The sequence below is a fragment of the Phaethon lepturus genome, unplaced genomic scaffold (genome assembly GCF_000687285.1).
Source record: "Phaethon lepturus isolate BGI_N335 unplaced genomic scaffold, ASM68728v1 scaffold12078, whole genome shotgun sequence".
NCBI classification, from domain to species: Eukaryota; Metazoa; Chordata; class Aves; order Phaethontiformes; family Phaethontidae; genus Phaethon; species Phaethon lepturus.
Window position 1 is genome coordinate 6882 of NW_010558338.1, and position 6309 is coordinate 13190.

Below are 6309 nucleotides of genomic sequence, written 5' to 3' on the forward strand. Positions count from 1 at the left end.
GTTAGAAAAAGATAATACAGAAGATAACTATTACTTGTGTTTAGACTGTAATGACCGTTACTTCTGTGCTCTGGTACTTGCCTATATTAGCTTCATGTGAATCAGCTCAGCTCAAAAAGCAATATTGTGTTGGGCCTGCGGTAGCATATGAATATAATAAATATATTACTTCTAGACAGAGGCCAATACCACATAATACTGGGCTGTTGTACATGCACGTGATATCTAGAGCTGATGCTGTCACAGCAGTTTCTGTGCTGCACTCCAATAATGTGCTGAAACTAGGAAGTGTGTTGATCAAATCAATCTGTTCACCACCCCTAAAATGATAAGATTTGACACTGGGATTTTGGATTTTGTCAATTAACTTGGCTCTGTGAGCATCAAGGAAGAAGCAATCCAAGTGCTGTAGTTGTGTGTTGCAACTAAATCCTTGGCTTGTATGTTGTTACAAAACAAATAAACACACCCCCCTGTGTGTTCATTACGTTTCCTAGCATAAAAAGAACATCCCCATCTCTTTTCCAATTATGATCACCAGTACATAAATATGTATGTTGTGAAATATTACAGTTCTTGCTTTAGAACTGATAGTTTAGATCTCTGTACTTGATTAGCACCTCTGTCTGCAGAACTGCTGAGCCTCTAGCACGAACAGATCTGCAGATTAGATTAAATTACTGAAGATTAAACAGACTATTTTTAATGTTTGGTATTTTTGCTGTCTAGATGTGGATGGCTCTGTGAAAGAGCATACAATCTGTTGAGGGATGCTGGTACACTCAAAGGGCTATGCTTGTCTGGAAAGGCCTGTGGTGATAGGAAAGACTTCAGCACAAGATTCATGACTCACAGGAGCACAGCAATACAGGGAAGATGAAACGATAAGGCTGTGGAGCTCAACTGACAGAGTTCACATCGGACAGTTTCTCAAGATGGTGCTGCTCTGAGTCTAACCACCATTCTCTGTCCTTTGTTTACACAATGATCCAATTTAACAAAAGTAAACTAAAAGGAGCAAGCTTGTTTCTCTTGTGTCTGGAATTACACTCCTCCTATCTGCTTACTTAACCAGGAAAAGATTTGTGGCCTTATTTGGCCATTGACTAATGGCAGTCAGAGAAAAAAAGATTGCTTTCACAGGCTAGGCTTCCGCACCTTTGAGGAGGAGTTTGCAGATCAATGATCTTAAGTCCTGAAGCTTGGGGCTGTGGGGATTGTTTCAGCATGCCAAACACCACTATTTGACACTTGTGTTTTGCTTTGATGCATTAGAAGCCACACTGTGAGGACAAGTCATCCTAACTGAGAGGGCAGAACAGGTTGAGTGCTGTGCCTTAATGTTTGTGACTTGTTTGCAACTCTTTCAAAATGAGTTTGTGTCAGTGCTCTGCTACCTATACTGTTGAGAAACATGCAGTTTGATCTTACCCCTCTTGAAATGAGCACGCAGATGACTAAACAGCAGAATGTCTGACAGAGATAGAGCTTCTATCATTCATTACTGGGAACACCAATACTTCCCCAGAGGTATAGCTGTTGGGTAGGCACTAGCAGAACTATACTGGTGCTCACATGCTAGACGCCATGGGATAGCTCACCATGCTGGTCCCCCTTGGCTTTATGAGCTGTAAAATACATCTTCACTCAGGAGCCTTCTTACCCCATTTTCTGTTGATGGTCGTAGCAGCAGCACTGGCTTAGTGCTTTGGTCTGCAAACTAGGGAGAAAATTTAGTTCTTTCCTCTCCTACTGCTTCTATGATGCTTTCAAACCAACTTTTACTAATGATTCATATAGTCAATGTTTATAAACAAAGGTTCTTCCCAAAGCTTTCAGACACTAACCTCTGAAAAATCAAAGTTTGCATTAATTCCTCTGCTTTATTGACATCTGAATAATCATACAGTGTTAGTTCTTTTACTTTATTCACTTTAAGGGAAAAGAAAAAAAAACCAAAACACCAAAAACCCAAACCCACAATTAAAACAAAATCGTTGTCACAGAACATTTTCACAGAATCACTAAGGTTTGAAAAGACCTTTAAGATCATCAAGTCCAACCATCAACCCAACACTACCATGCCCACTGAACCATGCCCTGAAGTGCCACGTCTACATGTTTTTTGAATACTTCCAATGGTAGTGACTCCACTATCTCCCTGGGCAGCCTGTTCCAATGCTTGACCACTCCCTCCGTAAAGAAATTTTTCCTAATATCTAGTCTAAACCTACCCTGGTGCAACTTGAGGCCATTTCCTCTTGTTCTGTCACTGGTTACTTGGGAGAAGAGACCAACACCCACCTCACCACAACCCCTTTCAGGTAGTTGTAGAGAGCAATGAGGTCTCCCCTCAACCTCCTCTTCTCCAGACTGAACACCCCCAGTTCCCTCAGCTGTTCCTCATCAGACTTGTGCTCCAGACCCCTCACCAGCTTCGTTGCCCTTCTCTGGACATGCTCCAACACCTCAATGTCCTTCTTGTAGTGAGGGCCCAAAACTGAACACAGGATTTGAGGTGTGGCCTCACCAGTGCCGAGTACAGAGCACAATCACTTCACTACTCCTGCTGGCCACACTAGTGCTGATACAGGCCAGGACGCTGTTGGCCATCTTGGCCACCTGGGCACACTACTGGCTCATGTTCAGCTGGCTGCCAGCAAGGACACCCAGGTCCTCTTCGACCTGGCAGCTCTCCAGCCACTCTTCCCCAAGCCTGTAGCGTTGCATGGGGCTGTTGTGACTCAAGTGCAGGACCCAGCACTTGGCCCTGCTAAACCTCATACAGTTGACCTCAGCCCATCAATCCAGCCTGTCCAGATCCCGCTGCAAAACCTTCCTGTATTCCAGCAGATCAATACTCCCGCCCAACTTGGTGTCATCTGCAAACTTACTGAGGGAGCACTCGATCCCCTCATGCAGATCATTAATAAAGATATTAAACAAGATCGGCCCCAAAACTGAGCCCTAGGGAACACCGCTTGTGACTGGCCACCAACTGGATTTAACTCTGTTTCAACTCCTTAGTGGCTTACAAGCATTACTTAAACACTTCCTGAAATTATTTCCTCTGGCAAAACTCAACAGGAAAAGAAAGGGGAAAATACTGGCCACTTTGTTCTGGTTGCAGATGATACATATAGCATGCACTCAGGTAGACCCAGGAAATGAAAGGCTTCAAAGGCTTGACCAGAGCCCACGTTATGTCTCCTTACTAGATAATCGTTCTCTGTCTTCCGCTGGAAAGATATATATCACACTTAGAGGCAAAACTCAACCTTAGAATAGTTCAGAGATTCTGGGAGATGCTGTGAAAAAACATAGCTTGGACCTAGTAAGTGTCTCAAACGTAACACACAAAAAACCCAAACAAAACCCAAAACAAAAAAACAAAAAGGACATTAAAATGGGCTTTTATACACTGCTTGTCTAGAAAAATTGTAGTTTTTCATTGATTGAATAAAAATGAGGCTTTGATTGTTCCAAAGACTTAACTGTAAAGCAGTTCTTTTTTGTTCTTTTTTTTTTTAGCTACAACTAACATTTTCTGTGGTACCTTTCCTCTTTGCACTTTTCCCACTTTATAAGTAGTTGCATAAAAGCAGAAGCAGCTTAAAGTTCTTAAGAGTTTCACCTGGAGAACTGCTGGTGCTGCAATATCATTTCAGCCCTTTAACCATCAGCCTGATCATCTCCAGACTGAGTGCTTACAGTCTTCCTGTCCTGGCCTGATGGACACAGGCAGCAGCATCTTTGACATTTCATTTCTCTCATTTCCTACTACATTCAATCTCTCTATTTCCTTTTGCTCCTCTATCTCATTAAGTTTTACGTTCTCCTTTCCATAGCCTGATGTGCTGCTCCTTACTCATCTCTGAATATAATTGTTCCCATTCTCCTTTTGCTAATATTACTAGTAGAGAATACCTTGTTAACTGAACAAGATTTTATGAAACTGGTGCAATTTCCGTGCAGACATGTTCATAAGCAAGGGATGTCAAGATCTGAGAGATTGAAGATACAATTGATCTGACAATTTCAGGAAGCATCCCTCTGATGCTGAGGATTTGAAATTTGGGACACTACATCAAACTGCACTAGGGGGTCTAAAAGTTTGAGATCACCAAAATCCTTCAGGTGGTGGTCTTGTTTTACAGATTTTCTTCTCCAGAGGAAATTATAGCAATTGTTAGTGACAGTAACACCACATTCTTCTGGCATTAGATTGTGGTATAGTATAAAAAGCACCCTTGAATATAGTTTTTACAAGATAAAAAGCACAAAGCACCAGAAAGGGGATATTTTTTCAGATATCAGAAAAGCCCTTTGCTTACAACACTGAAAACAAATCACTGTTGGCACTTCCTGTCACACAAGTTGGATGTGAAGTCATCATTCTGTAGCTGCTTTTCTCCCAGATGAAGACTTCCCACAATAGTTCTCTGGATTAGCACGTGGTTTTGGGAAGGGTATCTCAATCTAATCTACTTCATTACTTAGAATGAAATCTTTCCTTGCGTGGTCAAAACTAATCAGTGCTCACAGTCACCAGAGAGACAAGGGAAGCATTCCCAAAGAGGAGGGAAGGAATGTGTGTGATTGTATGTATGCAGGTACCAGCTAGTGTAGATGCATGTGCACACGTCTCAGTATGCTTGCTAAAACTGTTGAGCCCTTTAAATCTAGGAGATGTAGCTAAGACTCCAGGAGTGAGGTGCTGGAGCATGTCCAGAGAAGGGCAACAAAGCTGGTGAAGGATCTAGAGCACAAGTCTGAGGAGAAGTGTCTGAGGGAAATGGGATTGTTTACTCTAAAGAGGAGGCTGAAGGGAGATTTTATCGCTCTCTACAACTACCTGAAAGAACATTGTAGCGAGATGGGTGTCCATCTCTTCTCCCACATAACAAGTGATGGGACAAGAGGAAGTGGCCTCATGTTGCACCAGGGGAGGTTTAGATGGGATATTAGGAAAAATGTCTTCGCTGAAAAGGTTGCCAAACGTTGGAACAGGCTGCCCAAGGAAGTTGTTGAGTAACCATCCCTGGAGGTATTTAAAAGACATGTAGATGGGACATAGTATTTAAAGGACGTGTTAGGGGTGTGGTTTAGTGGTGGACTTGGCAGCGCTAGGTTAATGTTTGGACTTGATGATCTTAAAAGGTCTTTTCCAATCTAAATGATTCTATGAATCTGCTTGGTGGATAATCAATCATATATAGTATTTTCTGTGTCTAGGGCAGAAAGTAAACCTCCAGAGATTCAGCTCAGAAAGGCTGTGCCTGTTGAGGAGGTAGGCAAAGGACTCGTCAGTTCTGGAGAAATAATAAAGGCCCTGGAGAGGCAGTGGGTCTGGCCTGTTTTGTGATTAAATAAAGCTCATTTGTGCTATGCTTGCTTTTCACCTTTCTCCATTAGATCAGCCCAGCCACTTAACCTTGGAATAAATTTTTTGTCAAAATCAAAGTAGTACATGGGGCTTAGTTACTGGAAAATAAAAAGTTACAGCCATTCAGGATAATAAAGAACAAGGCCCACTGCCTGATTATCTTTAAATAGTGCAGTTATGAATTCTGGTGAAATGAGGAACCATTTGAAGTCATCAGTATTACATTAAGGAGAAAAATTACTCTCTGTAGCAGAAATTGTTTATCATGGTTTTATGAAGAATCGTAAATAGTTTTAAAATAATGATGGAGTTTAAATCATGGTTCAGCACATTGCAAATATTGCTGCTTCTCAGTCCAGCAGGTGCCAATGTCCAGGACAGAGTAAATGTTGGATTAATCTGATTTGCAGTGAGGAAAGAACTAACTACTGAGAGCAGTGCAGAGCTGTTGTCTCACGAGGAAATTTGGAGAGTTATCTTCTTGCAGGGCAGGGAGAAGGACACAATTCCAATAGCTCTTCCTGAGGAAAAATAGCAGGCATGCTGCTGCCTCCTTAGACTGGGGGGGTTGCTGGACTTCTGCTGCTGCCAGGTTAATTTAGGGAAGGGCATGGTCATGTGTCTCCTGAGACAGCAGATGTTGTTGGAGGCAGGCCTTGCCGTGCCTGTAGGGTTAGTATTTGCTAGCCAGAGAAGTTGGTCACAGTCTTCTTTTGAAGTACAGAAATCAAGCATTTAGCTTAAAATGATACATGTTTCTAATTGTCTGCACAGTCACCATTTAAGCCACTTGGGAAGACAGTGTTGGGAGGTGAGAAGACAGCACAAAGACCTTTGCAGGCAGTATTCCTCAGGGAAGGTCACTCTGATCATTCTGATGTGCGACAAGACTATTTATTGTTGGAGAGCTTCAGCAGTTCAGC